Below are 20,385 nucleotides of genomic sequence, written 5' to 3'. Positions count from 1 at the left end.
AATCTGCTCACAATATTGCGTGTGTGCTTGAAACTGCTGGCTTTATGGGAGTAATTAAAAAAAGTTAAGTAGGGTTGGATTCACAAATTAAGCAGCCCCAATGATTTCCTTTTAAGCATGTGGTCTTTCCATATATTGTTGTTTTATTTGATTTCTTGAAGAAACTGTTAGTTGTGGACCATTTATTCCTCCAGAAGCTGACAGATTTGAGTTCCTGGAGCTGCCGCCGCTCTTGGGCAGGGAGATGGGGATTTGCAGGAGGAGCCATTTGGCACAACCCTTTAGGGGAAAAAATGCCTCCTGCCTGGGAAATCACCTGCAGAGCAGTGAGGGCAGGAGCCCAGCGGTCGCTTGGCCAGCCAGGTTGGGGTGGTCAGATCCAAACTTCTCCCAAACCCCTCCAGAGGATTCCCACGGTTGGGAATGACGGAGCTCAAGGCAGGTCCTGTCCGTGCAAGCTGTCGTCCCTGCCGTGAGCCTGCCCCACACCTCCTGAGGCTGGACCTGGCACACCTGGGTGGCACCGGGAGGCTTCCCAGGGCCAGCCCAGGTGATGGGAATCAGCCTGGGACAGGGGTGTTGGGGGATAAAAGGCAGCTCCAGGATCAAGGGAAGGTTTGGGGTGTGGGAGGAGGGCTGAGGATGTAGCACTCTAAGAGGAACTGGAAGTTGCTGTGAGGTCCTCACACCACCTCTGGGATGCCGTAGGGAGAGAACATGATGAATTTATGGCTGAGAACAGTGTTTTGCTTCTTCCTATGACATCTAGAAATGGTGAGTACCTGTGGGTTAAGCAGCCTGCTGGGGCAGCCCCTTTCCCTTGGAAGGAGCAACCAAGGAATGAAGCCTCTTGAAGCTCTGTTGGGGTGAGCCTGGAGGTGGGGTTGCTGGTGAAGGGCTGTGTGGGACAGACAGGAAATTCTGCTAGTCTCCCCAAAATGCAGTGCAGCTCCTGGGATCCCTTGCAGTCTGCTGTCTAGTGATGGAGGGGGCCTCTGTATGCAGTGGAAGTACATACATTAAATAAGATGTATCACATGTGTTAGAAGGGCTTAGCCCCTAATGAAATTGGACTACCCTGAGTCCTTAGAGCTGTCGCTTTGGCAATTTATTTGATTTTTCTTCATCAATTGTAAAGGAGGAGGGAATTGTGCTCTTGGTCTGTGTTTCATACTTCTAACTCATGCTGCTTCTTGCTGTCACATAAAGACGTGGTCTGGTTTAGGCTCATGACAGCCTCTTTATAGCTGGAAATCCACCGTGGCTGAAGCTGTTGGTTAAAGATTGCCCTTGTGTTCCCATCCTCTGGTCAGTGGGATGGGGGGGTCCAGCCTGGACCAAAGCCCTGCATGCACCCTGCAGCGTGCACAGCCCCTGATGTGCATTTCATGCCCCATCCCTGCTGTCTTGGGAGCCTTGTGCCCATTTTTGAGGCCTGGTTTTGTTGTGTCGTACCTGGGAAAAAAATGTCTTTTTGTTCAAACTGTTTACAAAGCGGAGGAATGAACTGCAGGGTGGGGGAGACGCAATGGAAACTTGCCTGGGAATTTTGGATACTAGTGCATCCAGCAGAGGCAGTTGGCTTTACTTAATTAAAATGATCGTTGTGACGAAATACCTAATTAGATTCAGGCACCTGTAGCCAGACAACCGCAGCATTATGCATTAGCTATCATGGCAGAGATGTCGCTGCTGCACTCAACGGCTCTCGCTTGGCGCTGTGTCAGATGGCTGCCCTGCTTCATTGGGCTTCCTCATGCTGTGTCCCCCTCTTGGGGACAGCCTCTTGTCCCTGCCTGTGGGTCCATCCTGGAGAAACGGGAATGTTGCATCCCTTGGTCATGGTGCAGGGGGCTGCTACGTGCTCCTGCAGCTGAGATGTGTGTCACCTCTGCCTGCTCCATCGTGCTGTGCTCTGCTGTCTGTGCTCCCCCTGCCCAAGCAGTCTCTGCCCTTCAGGCAAACCGCTGCTCAGGCTGAAACTTGTCACCCAGGTCATGCATTGTGTCACTTCCCAGGGCATGTGCCTGCCACAGCCCTTGGTGCACCGGGTCCAGGTGGCATGCCCTGCAGAGCAATTTTCCAGCATGAAAAAAAAATGAACTTGATCTTTTACGTACACCTTTCTCTCAGCCAAAGTGCCTGAAGGTTTAGCTGATCAGGAAACATCTTCTGTCACCGTCCTGATAGCAAAAACTCAATGGGCACTGAGACAAGCTGTAGCAGTAGCTGTGGATTTCAGGAAAGTTAGGTTTTTAAAACTCCCAGCCCCAAGATCAGAGGCTGGAAAAGTTAGATCTGTGGGATACATGCCTTGTTGGAAATGCTCAGTTCATACAAACATCTCTAGGGCTGCAAGGAGCTAGAGCAGGCAGTGGTGTACATGCTGGGCCACAGTCATGCAGGCTGCATGCATGGTCCTGGGGATTGAGGGTGGCCTCAGCCTGTGCTGAAGTGGCCACAGCATGTGGCTACATGCACACCCTTGGGTTTGTGTCACTGCCTGCCGGTACGGTGCAGGGTTTCCTTCCAGCTCTGGCAGCGCATCCCAGCACCTGCAACTTGCAAGCTGCAGTGGTGGCTGCCTGTGCAATGCTGGCATGGCACACAGACCATCACAGCACCCTGTGTCGGACCCCGCAGACCCCCCAGACCTCCCCCAAGCTGGGAGAAGGGTCTCCAGGGCATGGTTTGAGTGGCTGAGCTCAGCCAGCTCTGTCAGGCCATCTGCGTGGGAGCTTGCTGGGGTCGAGACCAGGAAAGTGCCAAGTGCTGATGTGCAGCTTTATTGTATGATCAATCCAGTGACGGAGGGAGCTGGGAGTTAATGGAGCCAGCTGTGGAGTTAAGACAGGTGAGGATTGCTTGTGTTCCCTTAATGGGGATGAATCACCAGTGATGCCTTCCCATTCCTTACTGTCGGGGTGAGATGGATGGGCTCCCCCCCAGCCCTGCTCAGGAGGTGCCGTAGGGGCATGATGCAGCAGGGTGCCTGGCCCAGAAGCTCCAAGAGGGACAATCACACCTCCTGGGGAGATGGGATGCTGCACAGGGAGCAGCAGCCAGGCCACAATTTTGGGTGCTGGGAAGGAAAGTGAAAACCCCTGAGTCGCTGGAGCAATTTCTTGAGTCAGAGTCCTGATTTTCACTCCAACCCACCCATCTGTCATGACTTGGCTGCAAGACAGAGCCATGAATGAGTGATCTTCCCACGCAGAGCAGAAACAGACGGGAATACGCCCTGTATTTTTCAAAGTGGAGGTTTTGATTACCATGAAGCACAATAACTGACAAGTGCCTTGTGGAGTAATTATTGTTGTGAAAGTAAAACCACCACCACTTGCCGTTGAATGTGCTGCGAAGCACTGCTTTGGCAGCACGAGATGCAGCACCAAAAAGGGATGTCTACTTGAAGTGTGGCAATGAATGCATCTTGGGAGGAGGAATATGGGGTCTAATGGGGAGAGAGAGATGTGACCACAGAGCATTGAAGCCTTTGCCTCTGCAGGGTGTGCAAGCTCCTCCGGGAACCCAGCCAGGATGTGGCAAGGCTCCAGCAAAAGATCCTGTAGATCATTGTAATGTGACTATGTCTTACAACCGTACAGTGTGTACAAGAAAGGGATGTTGAGATCAGCTGAGCTTTGTCCTTTTAGAAACTGTGAGCTGATCTATTTCCCTGTTTGAAGACCTCTGACAGGTCAGTGATACTCACAAGCCCCTGTGCCAGCAGCAGTGGATGGGGAGGCTAGAGGAGATGGGTGTGTGGTCTGCTCCTCGTGCTGAGCCCTCTCCCTCCCGTTAGCTGAGCAAATTGGAGTTATTGCCACAGCATTTCCCAGTCTTCTTGGATCCAAAAGCACATCAGTACTTATTTTGTTTAATTTATGCTCAGTCTCTTGCAAGGAGCTTCTTACAGTTCTATCCCCAAAAACATGTTCAGAGGAAAAGGTCAACTCTTCAGGGCCCAGCAGTTTATAAAGCCCACAGCAAGGGGATATGATATTGCAGCTAGAGTAGAATTGGTTTTGCTGTTACTGAAACCCCCTCAGGTCGCTGGCTTGTCTGCCAGGCTCTGAGTAATTCATTTCTTTCCGTTTCAGCCGTTTCCCAGAGCACTTCCCGCGGGGTGCTCGGCACCCCTACCACCCAGCTCGGAGCTGTGGGGTGCAGAAAGCCTTGCTCTCGGGAGGACTCCCAAGCCTGACAGTAGGATGTAACTGGGTTTGGAAATGACATTTGACCCTCCTTGCTCACAAAGTCTTTGCTAGTGGCAAAGTGATATTTCTGTGGGGGGAAAAAACCCCTCTTCATTGCCTGGTGAACAGCTCACTCATTCAGCTTTTACTGCTTGGGTAGTACCAGGCAATTTTGGAACCAGTCCCTGTCCAAAGTCCATCTCATTTCAGAGCAAATCAAACTCTGGTTGTTTTCTTCCAATTGTGTTTCTGGCTTGTGAGGAGCTGAGGCAGTTCCAAACAACGCTCTTTCTCTTGAATGCTAATGAATACTGGGTTTTACAGAGCTATCGGAGATCTTCCCAGCAGACTCAATGTACTGGGCTTTCTTAAAGGGTGGGGGGAGATTTTTTCCTCTCCTAGCTTTGGTACCCAGCTCCCTCCATGCTTCTGCACATAGTGCTGAGACCCCCAAGGACGTCTTTCCTTTCCCAGGGGAAAGAAGCTGGTCCATCCTCCAGTGGGCTGTGTGACTTCCAAACTGGGGAGGCATGTACAGGGAAGCTGACATGAATCTGTGTGGCTGGGGGGAAAACTGGATGTCACGCTGGGTCCTGTCTCCTGAGAGGCTGAGTAAAGCCTTGAACTCATATTCAGGGAAGCATCCAAACATGCATGTGTTATCAGCCAAGTTACCTCTCCAAACTCATTTGCAGAGATGCATTTCAAGCAGCACTCTGCAAAAAAAATTTGATTTTTTTGTACTGGTTCAGTGACCAGAGTTGGTTGGTGTTTTTTTTTTAAATCCTTATTTCATGTTGAATGAAGCACTCAATTCAACTCAAAAGAAAACACTTTGGTTTTGTTCTGCAGTACTTATTCTTATTTAAATTTAGCTTGATTTCTAAATGAAACATTTCTAATGGATCACTGGACCCTTTCAGGATTATTTCTATTTAACATTATGACTTAGAAACCATAATATTTTGGGGAAGGAAAAACACTTTGCCAAATATACAATCATTTAAGTGAGTCTGAAATGGTGAACAGCCTCTAAACAGATGACCGTGTTTCCTGAGCCTTGTTTGGGGTACACTGATGCTGAGGTGGCCAGGCTGAGCTGGTGTCTTGGATGTTCCTTCCAGGCATGGAGAAGCCCTAGGTCTTTCTCTTTGTCCATGTGAGGCTGCGTGCTGTTTTGGCATGATGTGTGGGCAGGGGACCAGTGACAATAGGCTTCCTGCTGGGAGGAGGTGGCTGGTTTTGGTTGGGGGCACCCCCAGCCCAATCCTGGCTCTTTGGGTGCCAGGGTCCCTGCCTCAGGTCATGGGCTGGGTGGGGGCCTTTAAAGTCTCTTCCCCATTTCTCCCCCTGCCTCCTACACCCCTAAATTATTCACTTCATTGCAGAGATCTCATGAATTATTGATCCCAAGTTTGGTGTCTCCTAGCAACGTGTTTACTCATTCCATCGCCATGCCTGTCCGGTCTCTTGGATGCATGGGTTGTCTCCGGCCCCTCTCCCACCGTCTTCCCCTCGCTCCCCCTGCCCGGAGCTGGGTGTCACAGCATGGCTGAGCCCTTACCTCCAGCTCTGCTGGGGTAGATGGGAAGGGCTTGCCTGAAGCTCTGAAATGAAACTCTCCTCTTAAGAGCAAAACCTGTGGGCTTGATGCCATCTCAGGAAGAGTCAGTGCTACCCTGTGGATGCTCCTGTCCACCCTGAGCTGGATCAGCTGCTCCAAAGCTGCTTGCTGCTGCCAGAGCTCAGATCACTGTGTGAAACTGGGAGTCGCCTCTTGGAAACCTCTGGGAGGTTTCCTGCCTCTGCAAAAGCAGGGAAAGGAGGATTAAGGAAAGCGAGCCAGCAGGGATTAACTTTTCCAAACAGTGTAGCTGGGAGGGGGGAAAAAAAACCACCCCAAAATTACCTCTGTCATCTTGTAGCAAACTCATTTGTTTGGTTACTTCCCTGGGAGAGCAGATGAGAGCGAGCTTTGCAGCGCCTCCCGGGTGCGGTGTCCCCCCTGTATCTCCACCTCTGCCCCAACCCTGCAGCCTGCATGGCAATCACTGGAGACCACCCTGTAGCTGGATGGGTGTGCAGGTGGGCAGCAGCTGGACCAGTCTCTGACAGCTGCTGGGAGTTGACATCTCCATCCTGGTGTGCTGGTGCCCTACTGAGTGGGGTCCCAGAGGAGCCAGGGTGAGTGCTGGGGGATGGAGCTGGGCTTCTGTTCTGGTTTCAGCTGGGATAGAGTTAATTTTCTTCCTAGTAGCTGGTACAGTGCTGTGTTTTGGATTTAGTGTGAGAATAATGTTGATAACACACTGAAGGTTTTAGTTGTTGCTAAGCAGTGTTTATGTTAAGTCAAGGACTTTTCAGCTTTGCATACTGCCCTGCCAGCAGAGGCTGGGGGTGCACAAGAAGCTGGGAGGGGACACAGCCAGGACAGCTGACCCCAGCTGACCAAAGGGATATTCCATACCATATTATGTCATGCCCAGTATGTAAACTGGGGGGAGTTAGCCAGGGGGCACCATGGCTTGGGGAGTGGCTGCGCATCAGTCAGTGGGTGGTGAGCAATTGTATTGTGCATCACTTTTGTATATTCTATTATTATTATTTTCCCTTCCTCTTCTGTCCTATTAAACTGTCTTCATCTCAACCCATGAGTTTTACTTCTTTTTTTCCCCCGATTCTCTCCCCCATCCCACTGAAGCGGGGAGTGAGTGAGCGGCTGCGTGGTGCTTAGTTGTCGGCTGGCAGCTTCCCTGCACAGCGCTGCTTCAAGCGATGCCTCGTTAGGCTTCTCCTTGGCACAGGTTTCTGCCTGGAAGCACCATGCTCAGATCAGTGGGATCCAAGTGCCATGTTTCTTGTGACTACCCCTGCGCTGCGTGGGGCTGGTGGCCACTGGGCAAGGGGAACCTTGAGCACTTGGGTCCCAATCCAGTGATCCTTTATAGCTCGTCACAACCACCCCTTGCTGGTGCACTTGTCGTCTTGCACAGGAATTTCTGTGTTTGCATAAAAGGAGCCTCAGCCACGCACCAGCACCTGAGCGATGCCACGGCTGCCAGCTAGAGAGAGGCTCTGGATGCTGCAGCATTCAGATATCTGTCCCTTTACAGTACTTTATAAATTTAGGTTGGGAATATTTGTTTTAACGGTGTGACCCATTTAGCACATTTGAACATCTCCTGCCGAAGTGACAGTTTTAACATTTCCCTTTAACCAGTACAGATTGTGCCACCCCTGGGTAATGTGTTAGCAAATCACATTGTTAGCGCTGCGCAATAAACCACTTTTATCTCATGCTGGGAGAAGCTGCAGAGGCCTCACCGAGATTGCACTTGCTTTGCGAGCCAGGGGCCGGGTTTGGAGCTGGCTGATGATGGCTGGCCAGCATCATGCACAAAGGCTGAGCCTCCGGGGGGGTGATGCTCTGCCTGAAACGGGGGGTCAGGACTCCTGGGGTGCTGTGCACTGCTACGGAAATGATCTCGGCATCACCTGAGAGTGGAACAAGTGGCAGAAGCCAGACTCTCCTCTTGCCTCCATTTGCTTGCTCTGAAGGAGTGCCCTGGGACAAGGGGAAGGCATCGACAGTGAACACCAAATTCTTTGGCAGTGGCAGCCCTGCCAGCCCCATGCTGCATCCCTGCATGCTAAAGACATCCTAATTTGCAGTTCTCAAGCAGAACAAAAGTTGTCATTTGATGTTCCATTCAAATCCTGAAGGTGAGAAAATGGGATGAGGTGTCTCAGTATCTCAGTACCTCACCAGAGAGCCTGTCACAGGTCCCCGTGACAGAGGACACCAAAGGAAGCTTGGCATGATATACTTATTATTGCCATAAAAGTGAATTCTTCAATTTTTTTGTCAGATGGCTCCCTTGATACAGACCCACTTATTTACTGAGGTGGCCAGATCTATGTAACTTCAAACATTGGGGAAAAAGAATAAGTGTCGGAGAGCACCAAGTTATTTAGGACTACAGAGGGACCCTTAAAGTTCACCTACATAAAGACCTTCTGTGTCCTCCCTCTGTGCCCTCACACCCTGTGCTACACCAAGAGTAAAGCTGCAGAATGTGGCTGGATTTTCTTGGCTGATGGAGGCAGGGTTTTGCTCAGCACCTCTGCTCAGCTGGGCAGTAATTCAAAAGCCAAAGGTAGCCCTTCAAGTTCTTCAAAGATGGCAATCTGCTTTCTCCAGAAAAGCTCATGGACCCAATGGTAACTACCACCTCAAGTCCAGTGAAACAGCAGCAATGTCTTCTCCTGAGACAAGTGGCTTTGTCCAGAAGAAACCACCGAATACAGATGGAGAGATGTGCAGCCCGTGCACTACCCCCAGACTCTAGCCCTCTGGAAAACTTCTTCCTACCTGCTGGGCTCCAGTCCAAGCCTGGCACCTCCCAGGGAGCGTGGGCATCCTGCAGCCGTCTCCTACCCATGCTATGGGCATCCCAGCCTCTGCCCTGAGCCCCTGTGCCTATCTCCTGCCCTTGGGGGATCAGAGACAACCCCCAGCAGCACAGTGCTTGCTGAGCACGTGTCCGGGGCAGGCGTGTGGACTCTGTGACCCTTGGCACGCCTTCAGCTGGATCTGCGCTGCAGGTGATGCTTCTTGCATTTCTGTGTGTTGGCCTGGCACCGTAAATTATGTCTAACTGCTGTCACCTGCAGAAAGGAAAAAATAAATCTCTTTGGCCGTGCACGCCTTGTAGGGCAGATTGCTGCAGAAGTTCAGAGCAATTTTGGCAGCTTTGCAGGTCGGAGGTCCCCGTGTCTTGCTATGGGGAGGAGAGGGCAGCACTGGCCAGTGTTCTGCAAGAGCTCTTAAATCCTGCAGCGGCACTGATGCTGTGCATATCAATTTGCACTGACCCTAAAAGCCATGGGATGAATTTGCCACTTAAGCAGAGGGTTTTAATGTACTTTGCATGCTTTAGCATCGTTAATGGCTTAATGAATTAGGCTAATGATGACTTTTGAGTTGCATATAGACCTACATACAAATGCTTAGCCTGTCCCATGGGACTGAAAAGAGAGTTTCCCTTTCCTTTCAGGCCATTAGGCAGGCTGGGAAGAGGAGGAGATGCACAGATGCTGAAAGGAGTTGGAGATGAGATGCTGTGTTGGGCAGCGCTGGTGAGTACCTGATCGTCTGACCAGGAGAGCTATGCAGGTGATGGACCCCAGGAAGGCAGCTGAGCCCAAGCAAAGGAATGAGGGAAACATGAAGGGAGGGTGTTACCTGCCCTTTGGGAGGGAGAGGGAGAAAGAAATGAGTGTGGGGGACCAGCAAGAGAATAAATGCAGGGGACAGGGCAGATGGGGAGAGGAGCTGTGGTGGTTTCAGTTCCTGCTGAAAGACTACTTGCAATAAAGCTATGATGTGCTCTGCACCAAGACCGTTTCTGGAGCATTTAACCCAGGTTGCTCGCTGGCATCCTTGCGCAGCCAGCCATAGCGGCTGGGCGGCTGGCCAGGGAGCCTGGTCCAGGCAGGTTAGTGACCTAGCAGCCTGTGTTTCTGTACTGCTGCTATCCTGTCCCTACCATGGTCCTACCGAGGGGACTCTGCAAACCCTGCCCCTGCAGAGCCTGGAGGTCCTCGGTTTAACTGTCTGCCCTGGGATGCTCAGGGCTGTTCACATCCCAGGAAGGACTTAGCTGATGTCTGCCTAAAAGTACATGATACACTGCTTCCAGATCTGCTGCCAGCACGATTTTTTTCTTCACTAAGTAAAAGAGAGGAGGAACTGGTGCACTGTAATGATTTTCCTCTCCTTAGGCTTGGCTGAATATTGATATTGGCTCCAACACAAGGAGGCACAACAATATCTAAGGAGCAGCAGTCGCAGGCAGGCTCTCAGGAAAGCCTTTCATCTCTAAACCAGGCCTGGCCACATGGCTGCGAGGCTCAGAGAGAAGCAAAACAACCGTTTCTGCCCTGGACACACAGGGAAAACGAGCAGCATGAGAAGGCTGTGGATATACAGGAGCGAGTCCAGTGGAGGCCACCAAGATGTGGAGGTGGACAGAGCACAGGACAGATGAGGAGAGGCCAAGAGCACCAGGTCTGTTCAGAAAAGAAGGCTTGGGGGATGATACTGCTGTCTGCAACTACCAAACAGGGGGGTTATTGAGAGGACAGATGAATGCAACACAAAGAAATTCAGAGTAAAGCTTCCCGAGGAACAGACTCAAAGGAAATGCAATGCTTCCCACCATCCCCACATCTCTGTGCTCCCTTTCTCCTGCCCCTCCTGAACTGGCAGAGTGCCTCACATGGGTTTTTGCTTGTACACCTCCATTTGTTTTCTACTGGTGCAATCTTTTCCTCTTTAAATAGCGCTCCCAGCAGCCACAAGATGGAAAGATGAGTTACGTCTGGCTTATGAAGTTGCCAGCTGGAGATACAATGAACTGTACTTAGATCATAAATCACGTGCCTGACCCCTCTTCCAACCGTGGCTCGGCTACAACTTCTCTAATGAGAGAAACAGTCGAAGAGTGGAAGCAGCACTTTGTCCTGGTCAGGAATAAGAAGCTTGCAGCTTCCAGCTGGTACTTGGGTGAGCGTAGTTTAGCCCCAAAACCTCTCTTAGAGGATTATCCCTCTAAAAATATCGCACTCGTGATTCGATGGGGCATTGATCATGCAGGCTTTTATTAATGACAGGACTGTGATGATCAGCCAGGTAGCAAATACAGGGTAATTCTTCCAAAGTGCTGTGCAGTTGTGGATGAAGACAATGTCAGGACGCAGAGGAATTATGAGTGCTCATGAGGAGTTTAATGCTGTGCACAAATGGACTGATGAGATCCTTGGATGAATAAAATGGAAAAAGCTAAGCAGAGATATGGGCTGGTATTGGCACTTACTGACTTGCCTACACATCTAAAAGCACAAGTAGGAAAACCGGGAGATCTCAGAGAAGGGTCATCTCTAAAAGCCACTTTACAGGGAGAAACCTAATGGTCTCAATCCATTTGGTTTGTCTGAAGATTGAGATGGTTTGAACACAATTTTGTAAGAATCTGTGCGAGGAGACTATGCTTCCAGGTCCATTTATTTAAGGGCTTGTTTATATACAGGGCTTTTAAATCTAGCAGGTAAAGCCATAAAAAAGATTAAGGATAGGATGCCCTAATGTTTTTATGCAGGGAGCATAATAGACCCTCAGACGCTCCACCACAACTCCAGGCAAGCTGTTCCTTCATGCAGCATTTCAAAGCCAGATTTTGATGACTCTTTAAAAAGCCAGGGTGTAGCTAGAGGTAAAACCTCTTGCTAAGCCAGCTGGAACAAGCAAACTGATGCTCTGGGGGGTCTGACTAATGCCCAGCGCTGGGTCTCTCAGAGCAGGTGCCTTTCCATGGAGCAAGGAGCATCCATGGATGGCTGGGGACTGTCCCCACACCTTGCCAAGGAGGAGGCTTGTTGCACACCAGCCTCCAACCGAAGTGTTGGGGAAGAGGACAGTGGCCAGCCGGGCAGTGGCTGATGGCCCAGGAGATGCCGCAGTTCAGGCCACTCACTCTTGCATCTGCACGCAGAGCCCACCAAGGACATTGGGGAGAAAACAGGCTCTGCTCCTCTCCCTCCTCGCCTCCTGTTCCCTTTATTTTTCCCTGCCTTGTTGCTGGGTAACTCTGTTTGCCCAGCATGGAAGGACTCTGTTTTCAGAAGAACTCAAAACCAAAGCGTTTCTTCTTCAAACATAGAAATGATTAATCAGAAACTTTGCTTGCTTTTTTTGGTTTAGATTTTCTATATAACTACAGCTGGGGGGGGGGGGAGGGAGGAATAAGCTTAAAAACTTTTGACTACAAACACAAACAGATCTTTTTGCTGCTCTTGGCTAGCCTCACCTTAAAATTAAATCCGACTTTGAGGTTTCAAGGCTGTTGTAGGTGTGTAAGACAAGCAGAGTGTGAGCTGTTGATGTGGCCTGTGGGGGGACAGTCCTTCCCCTGGCCAGGCAGAGGCCCTTGCCCTGTTTCGATGCATGCTTTTCAAGACCGTGGGCTGATTTTCCTCTCGAGGACAACCCACTTCTGCTGCTCCTCCTGCAGCGTTTGCAAATGCCCAGAGGTTTCTCTATGTTAAGCATCAAGCCCTCCGCAAAGCCAGGGAGAGCTTCGATTTCTCTCCTCTTTCATGGCACAGAGCCTGCTCGTGGGGTTTATCATAGGCTTAAAGATATCTTGAAAAATGGCCATCAAGTAAGACCTCCTAGTGCTTTCTTTTGAGAACAGGTCACCTTTCTGCAGGGATGGTTACGGGAGCCAGCAGTGCCTCTGCCTCGTACGCTGCCTTTGGGGACCTGGTCTTTCCCTGGCAGATTTTTCTTTCCCAAGTGCAGATCAGATTAAACTGTTATCTCAATCTAAAATGCAATGGATTTCTCTTCCGGCTGCCGCAGCCCACGTCAGAAGCAGATATTATAGCACAACACAGCCTGTGAAACGCTAATCATACACGTAACGGGAAACGCTTAGAATAATGAGCTGAAAAAAAGCTCTGAAATGCATTCCCCGTGGCAAAGGGGAAGCTGGAGGGAAGGCAATTTGCTGTGGTCCAGGAAAGTGCTGTATTTCTCAAAAAGAGAGATGTGAAGCAGTCCTAAGCCTATCTTCTGAAAATTACTTAGCACGCACTAAATCAGTTAAAATGGGCCTGATGGGATTTTTCATAAAGCAGTGGGTCACTGCCTAGCTTTTATTTGTGTGAATAAATAAGAGTGTGTAGGGAAGAGTGTATAAATAAGAGTGAAGAATTCAGAAGTCCCAGGGACGTAGCTCTGCGCCTTAACCCAGGGAAGCATCACCACGTCCAGGCTGCGAAGAATTTGCAGCCAGGGGTGACCTCCCGGAGCTTTGGGGTAGGTCCTCCTCCTCTCCCTCTGCTCCTTCTGCCTTTAAGCTGCGCCCTGCCCCGACCGGCGCTCCCGCTGCCAGCCATTGCAATTGCGCTCAGGCTTCACCACGGCGTTCATCAAAGAGCAGGCTGTTGATGGATGCGATCTCATTGATCTCATGCAAACTCTGGTGAGAAATACATAATACATGATCCTGGATTTAGACATAGCAAGCTGAATCACTGCTTCTTTCCCAGGACGTTTGAAAGCCTCTTTTCTGCTGTACGGGACCTTGGGTCGGATCAGGCGTGGCTGGGTTTGCTGGCTTACACCAGCTGCAGAGAAGTGTTTTCCTTGATGTTCGTAGGAGTACCTGCATTTTTCCACCCACATGATGCTCAGGCTTTGTCTTCTGCCTCCAAGGCCAGGCAGCTCGGGATTGCACTCAGAAAATGCATGTGATTTATTGCACCTCCCTGCAGGGAGAGAAGCACCAAAGGGAAACATGATTGACATCAATGTACATAACTCGCCAAATCACTTCATCTTGGTGCTGATATTAGCAGCTCCTTGGTTGCAAACTCTGCTCAGAGGCTTTCCATGGGACGACTTCTCCTACATATGCCAAGCCTGGACTGCAACCAGCTCCAACAAATAGAGGGCTAAAAACTGGGTAAAATGAGAGGCAGCCTTTTTCTCAATACCTAATGCTTAAAAGCGCTGGTTTTAGTCAGTACCCGACAGCGGGGGAAAGACGGAGGCCAGGGGAACTGGCATTCCCCCTCCATCCGCCCTGCTCTCCTGGCCGGGCAGGGGCAGGCGTGGGCACTGGCCAGCTCTGGGCAGCACGGCTCAGTCCTCCCTCAGGATTTACTCCTCCGAGCAGCTGCCCTGGCTTTTTGCTGCCGCACAATCATGCTTGATTAGTTCCTGGAAATATGGAGCAATATTTCCTTTGCAATTTATTACAGTCACTGAGACGTAAATTCAGGAGCAAAGGAACAACAGGATACTGTACGGAAAGGCTTTCAGAAGGCAGGGGAGAAAAGAAAAGAAAACGCTTTCTGTTTCGTAGCTTAGAAAAGCTTATTGTAACGTAACGCCGTTCAGGAGCCACACCTGCCTGGAGAGTCGTTCGCAAGGATGCTGCTGGGAGGCAGTCCTGAAGAAAAGAAATTGGATGGCAGAGCAAAAAATAGGGGGGCAGGACAGGCACGGCACAGCAGTGAGCGCTGAGAAAGGGCTAACAGGAGGAGAATTGCTAATTACGCTTGGAGTGGATTTAGCCACTGTCTTTGCTCTCGCGGGATGCATTGCCCTTTGCACTCCCTCGGAAAGAGATCAAGAGGAGGTGTACTTCTGAATATTGAAAATCAATGCTTCTGTTGGTATTTAGAGAACTACTCCCAGGTACTACGTGTCAGTATTGCATCGGATAATGGAGCAAAATACGGCAAGATTTGAGGCTTGCTGCTGCGGCTCCAGGGTGCCCACCTGGGACTACGTGCCTCACCCAGAGGCAGCATCCCACCTTGGCAGCTATGTGCTTATCATTGCACGGACGCCTGCTAGAGCAGCAAGAGCAGTCCTTCAGTAGGAGGAGGTGGTGCTTCACTGGCACTTGGTTAAATTCAAACTGAAACCAGCCTGTGGGTGGTTGCTTGAATCCGTGCCAGTGGGAAAGAAGGGGAAAAAATAAAATTATTTCTTTACAAATGGCCTTTTTCTCTTGGGTTTATCTTGATTCTCAATGTTGTTCTTGATCAGCCAAAGAAGACAAAATGAAAGGAAAATTCATTTAATTAAAACATGGCTGAAAAAGAAAATGTATTGGTCAGAAATAATGATATCCTAGTGTAAATGTCCAACACAACTCACTTTGCAAGGCCAGGAGGTGAATGGTCACCCTGCAATCCCTGTAAAAGCTCCAAAAATGGAGAGACACCTGAACGAGGGAACCCCAGGAACAGACTGAGCCGATTTGGGCGTGCTTTGCAGGTGAGTCACGTCTGTATGAGAGACAAAAGCTGCGCAGGACATCATGGGGACTTCATAGTTGTGCATTTCCAGTACACATACGCTGTGCTGTGCTGTGCTGGCCATCCCACTGGGGGCCAGAAGAGCATTTCTATGCTCCAAACTCATCTTCTCCACAGGGTCCAGCCAGGCCAGGCAAGGGCTGAAGCGTGTTGATTGCTTTGTGCCAACAGACTCCTGCAATGAAAAACCGTGGGGGTTTTGCTCAATAACACACACGTAGGGGGGAAAAAAAAAAAAAGCTATGAATTTAAAGTTATTTGTGATTGAAGCGTTGAGCTCCTTCTGCCCGGCTGGATCTTCAGGCAGGTACAATTGTGATGGACATGCTCCCTCGCTACTTCAGCAGCAGCAAAGGCCAGGGATGAGGAGTGTCCTGAAGGAGGGACACGACTAGGAGCAGCTTCCAAAACCTCAGCAGAGTCAGTCCTCAGCATATCAGATTTAAGCACAGGGTTGTGTGCTGAAAACCCACAGTCAGATAATGTATGTAGGGGGAGCGGGATGTGAGGATGGAAACTGCTCCAGCCACCAAGAATACCTCTGTGGAGCTGTGGCTGGGTCCTGGAGGGGCTGGGTTAAAGGATGGGACTGGAGATGCTGAGGTTTTCATGGGCTGACAGGATGAGCCACGTGGCAACCAAGTGGCTTAAGGCATGTGCAAGTAGCATGCAGTCCTGGCACGTCGCCCTTCCCTTGCCACGGAGAGCAGTGGGGAGAAATGACCATAGGGCCAGGGAGGAGGGAGAGGGAAGGAGCCAGCAGGCATTATAAATATCCCCCAAAAGCTACAGCTACGCTCAGCAGGAAGGTGTGACTCTCCAACCAGATGAGCAGCAATTAGAAGTGAAGCAGGAAATGTGATGAGGATGGTGATGCCAATGGAGTAAAACCCACGCTCAGGTGGCCATCAACGCGTGTCAGAGACTTACCTTCGATGTCTCAGTGGCTCGAACCATCCCAAGGTGCCAAGAGCCTGAATTTGAGGTTCAGCCTGCACGGAAAGGCTGCGTGCACAGTGCAAATGGGAAAAAGCACGTGGGGTGAGGGACGCCCGCCTGCGCTGCCTGGCACGGTGGCCTCTGGCAAGGGATGCCGGAACTGGGTCTGCAAAGCAGTAATTGCCTGTGGCCTGCAGCACCCCAGGGCTCGGGGTTTCTGATGGAGGCAAAGTCTTTTGCGCCAACTATCTAATCGGCGGGGGGGGAAGCGGACGTGGTCAGCCAGACCCTGGCATAGAAATAGATCTGGTGTTGCTGAGTCAGTAATTGGTGATGATTTTAACGGTGTGCTCGAGCCCCACAGGAGAAGCTGCTCTGCTTCAGAGATGAGCCTTGACACAGCTTTCTAACCGGGCCAGGCAAAACACCACAGTGAGAAATGCAATCAGAGACGGTCCTGCTAGTGTTAGCATCTCACCAGGAAGCCAGTGTCAAAAGGAATAGGGCTGAGAGGCTTAGAAAGCCCAGGTGATTCTGGTGCCCGGTAGAGCCTCAGGCGCCTCGCAGGGCTGGGCAGGGAAGACGGGCATGCCCAGGCTTTGGGCAGGGCAATGGCTGGCACCGGCAGGCAGCACCCTTGAGTCTCTAGGGCCACGTTTCCCCTGGGTTTCAGGCCTGGCAGGACAGATGGCTCCGTGGCTACAGCCAAAACTCATTTATTCTGAGAGCTGAGCTCAGCCCCCCTGTGAGAATAACCCAGCCTGCAGATAACGTCTCGCGCCGCTGTGAAGGACTGAGGCTGATTTACTAGCTTCCTTGTAAATTTAGTAACTTAGAGTTAACAAGAGCAAATGGAGGCTCAAACCATAAACACGGGCATATGGATGACAGGTCTCTCCTCCCTCCGCAGAAGCAGAAGTCTCTTGTGGCTGCAATGTTGCCTGAAATGAGATTTTCCGTGTTTTAAAGGATTTGAATTTGGGGATGCACTTGGGGAACCCTAAAACCAGCTCCGAGCCCCCCGGTGCTGCCCCTCTGGCCCGCGGGGAGCTGGGTCTGGCGCGAGCAGCACCCAGAGGATTTCCTGAGAGGGCTCTGGGGGTGTTCTCTGCTAAATAACACATCAGCCCTGAAGTTAAGCACACACCGAATAATTCATAAGAAGAAATGAATTATTAAATAACTTCTCGTTATTGCCATTCTAATTACACACCGTTAATTTCATACCTAAAAGGTGCTGTAATATTGTTGCTGAATCATATCTTGCTGGTCTCAAATTTGAGGGTTTCAACATGCCTGTGGTGTTGGAAGATAAAAGCAAAGCTGGGGGGAGCCAGGGCAAGCACTTCAGCGGCAATTTCACCATTCGCTTGGCAGTAAAATATATAATTTCAAAATCCCCTTTCCCCAAACCCCCGGCAATTTCCAACCCCCCAAATCACTGTGCTTCTTTCCTCTTACTGTATACGACTAAAATATATTTTAACAGGAGGGGCAGTCTGGAAGCCAGGGGGTCAGTCTGCAGGACAAGGATCGTTGGTAGGAAACCAAACCTTGTCCAAAGGGTCTTGCGGTGCCCGGGTACTCCTGCCGAGCAGCGAGACTGCCCGCGATGCTTCAGCAGGCCCGGGGAGCTGCGTTTGCTGGGAGAGCCACCACGCTGGGACCTCTCCAGGCGGCTCCCCGTGCTGGGCTGCGTGCTTTGGCAGCTTCCCCAGCATCGCCGGGGTCTCCAGGAAGCACTGCTAATGGGCTCCACGCAGGTCCCTGTTGCTGAGAGAAGAAAGGATCATTCTGGGGAAACGGCAGTTTTGCCTGATTTGTGTGAGTTTCCTTGTGCTTTTACGGCAGCCCGTAAAATGGATCATCTGTCTTAAAAGACGTGGGCAGGTAATTGCAAGCTCAGCTGAGGTCTGCCTTGCATACCAGTGCCTGCTGGGGAGCGCGGGAGGACCCGGAGGGAGGCTCCAAGCCATCGGCCCCATCCAGAGCACGTCACTGCTGCATTTTCACCAGCAGATTGAGCTATCTGGGGACTTTTCAGAAAAAGTGCCTGGGCGGGGGGGATGCTCCATTCTCCTCAGGAGAGCAGGAGACAGCCACAACTCTATTTTCAGCTGAGGTTTCCAAGGCACTTGTTTACCAGCACTGCCAACGAAATCTGTTATTGCATCCGCACTGCTGACAGCTCTGTCTGGAGCTGACTTTTCAGGGAAAGCACCTCAAGAGCGCTGGAGGCAGTGCCAGGGCTTTGTAGGAAGGATACAGCAGCCACATGCGCTTGCCCACCCCTAAACCCCATTAATCAGCACCTGAGCCCAGGGACCCCGCTCTCCTTACCCTTGCTGGGATGAAACCAGTCCCTGCGGACTGGTGCCAGGGGGTTGGTGTGTCCCCTTGGGGTGCTGCCTGCTCTGGGAGCAGGACCTGGGCTCTCCCTGCTGGGGAGCAGTCCCTGGCAGCTGGATCCTTACCAGCCATCAGCAAGGTTATGTGTCTGGGCATCACCCTCTGAGCCTGTCTCATCAGCCAGGTCCAAACTTGCCACGTTCGTACCTGATCTTCTTGCCACGCCTGGGATGTGCAAGGACTCAGGAGAGGCCCTCCTGGAGACTGTTATATCTGCTGTGCTCCTCTCAGCTAGTCATTAGGTAATTACCTGGAAAGTCAATTTGGTTTGCCTGGATGAATTTATTTATTGCACACCCATTCTGCTGATTTCTCCCAGGCCCACAAGCCATGAAGAGCTTCTCCCAAGCAGCGATGCAAGTGGCCAGCGTCCTCAGGAGCTGCATCAGGAGACACTGAGCTGCTCCGGCGGAGCAGAGAGCAGCACCAGGATGGGCACAGCCACCCTCTCCGTGCCCATTTGCAGGTTAGCAGCTGTGTAAGGGTCTTGTCCTGTGCTCCAGCTGCTGCTGTTACCGCTGGGACCCCCATCCTATGCACCCCAACTGCCCGCCGCCACATCAAGGCAAGCTCGGGAGCCGGCGTGCTGCCGCCCTGCCAGCAGCCTGGGGCATCCAGCCCTGGTCCGGCTGGGGTCTTCGTCCCCGCAGAGCTGCCACGGACACCCAGGGGAGCGAGGGTACGCTTCTCCCCGCAGACAGGGAGATGAGCCGGAGGGCTGCGAGGTCCCATCCAGTCCCATTTCAACAGCCCTTGGAGCGGGGTGGGGGAGGTGATTTGGGGAGCGTCCTGTGAAGTTTCCAGCCTCGTGTCAGTCTCCCATCAATTTCCTGAAGTAATGAAGAGGTAATTAAATTTTGCAGGGGAAGGGAAGCTTCACCGATGGAAAGAGCATATTGAAGCTCCCGATCTCATCAGGGGAAATGCTAGGCTCCAAATTAAATGCATTTACTGTTTCATGTACCTTCGCTTACAATCGTTGTAATGAATCTGGGAATTAATTGTTTGCCCATTTAAAAAAGTCCCCTCTTGCACTGTGCCGTGCTCCCCTCCTCCCAGCCTGTAATTTGATATTCCGGTTAGAAAACAAATTGGCATTCATTGGACAATCAATCTTTTCATTGTTTAACTCTCATTTCTCCAGGGAATATGTGGGAATGGAATTACATCCTCTGATATGAACCCTCTCCGAATGCCTAATTGCAGCCGGGGAGCAGAGAGGCTGCCCGCATCCCGGGAGCCGCCGGGACCCCGCGCCGGCAGCATCCATGGTGCTGCCTAAGGAGGACTGCGGTGTCGGTCCACGCCGGAGAATATCAGCCAGTCGCCTCGGTAATGAGCCCAATAATAGAGTCTGTCATTTAGTAGCTGGGATAAAATGGAAAGTGCTCGTTACGGCAGGGGAGATGACAACAAACAGTGCGAAGAAAAGCCTGAAGACACACCGTATTGTGTTTATTCAGGCTGAGGAGAGGAAGAACAAACAAAATATGTCCTTTCACGCTGGTTTGAGAAGCGCTTGGCTCCTGCGCTTCCACGTCCCAACACGCCGCTGCTCCTGCAGTGCTGGGCCTCGGGCCACCAGGGTCCCCAGGGACGGGGCTGGCGGGTCCCCAGGGTGCTCTCACAGCCCATGCCAGCCGTCCCTTTTGCACAAGGACAGAGCAGTACTCGCTCAGGACTTTGCTTTTTCCTTCTAAGAGGGCACTTTCTAAGCACGCCAGGCAGCTGGCCTGGCAATGATGCTTTTGCTTCCCATGGAGACACTTGCTGCTGAAATAAACTATTTTTATGGGTAACATTGGTTGTCTTTTACACTTACTGCAGGAAAATGAATAGCCACTTTTATGCAAAAAGGTTTTACTGCGATATCAGAAAGCGCTAATGAATATACAGAACCAAATTATATGGTACCCCATGAGTAAAAACTCTTGGACAGAGA

The 20,385-nt window shown here is 51.1% G+C and overlaps 1 long non-coding RNA gene across 2 annotated transcripts; it reads left to right on the top strand.

Annotated features, from left to right (window-relative positions):
* Positions 1 to 661: 661 nt before the first annotated feature.
* Positions 662 to 19,666, top strand: LOC127019210 (uncharacterized). Of its 2 annotated transcripts, XR_007766872.1 has the most exons (4): positions 662 to 774; positions 9,257 to 9,338; positions 18,763 to 18,909; positions 19,588 to 19,666. It is a non-coding gene; the product is annotated as an uncharacterized LOC127019210 (long non-coding RNA). The 2 variants fall into 2 exon arrangements; XR_007766871.1 differs by lacking the exons at positions 18,763 to 18,909; positions 19,588 to 19,666 and adding an exon at positions 9,984 to 11,973.
* Positions 19,667 to 20,385: the final 719 nt, after the last annotated feature.

Source organism: Gymnogyps californianus, chromosome 8 (genome assembly GCF_018139145.2).
Source record: "Gymnogyps californianus isolate 813 chromosome 8, ASM1813914v2, whole genome shotgun sequence".
NCBI lineage: Eukaryota > Metazoa > Chordata > Aves > Accipitriformes > Cathartidae > Gymnogyps > Gymnogyps californianus.
Note: the sequence above shows the minus strand (reverse complement) of the source record. Positions and strands in the feature narration are given on the sequence as shown.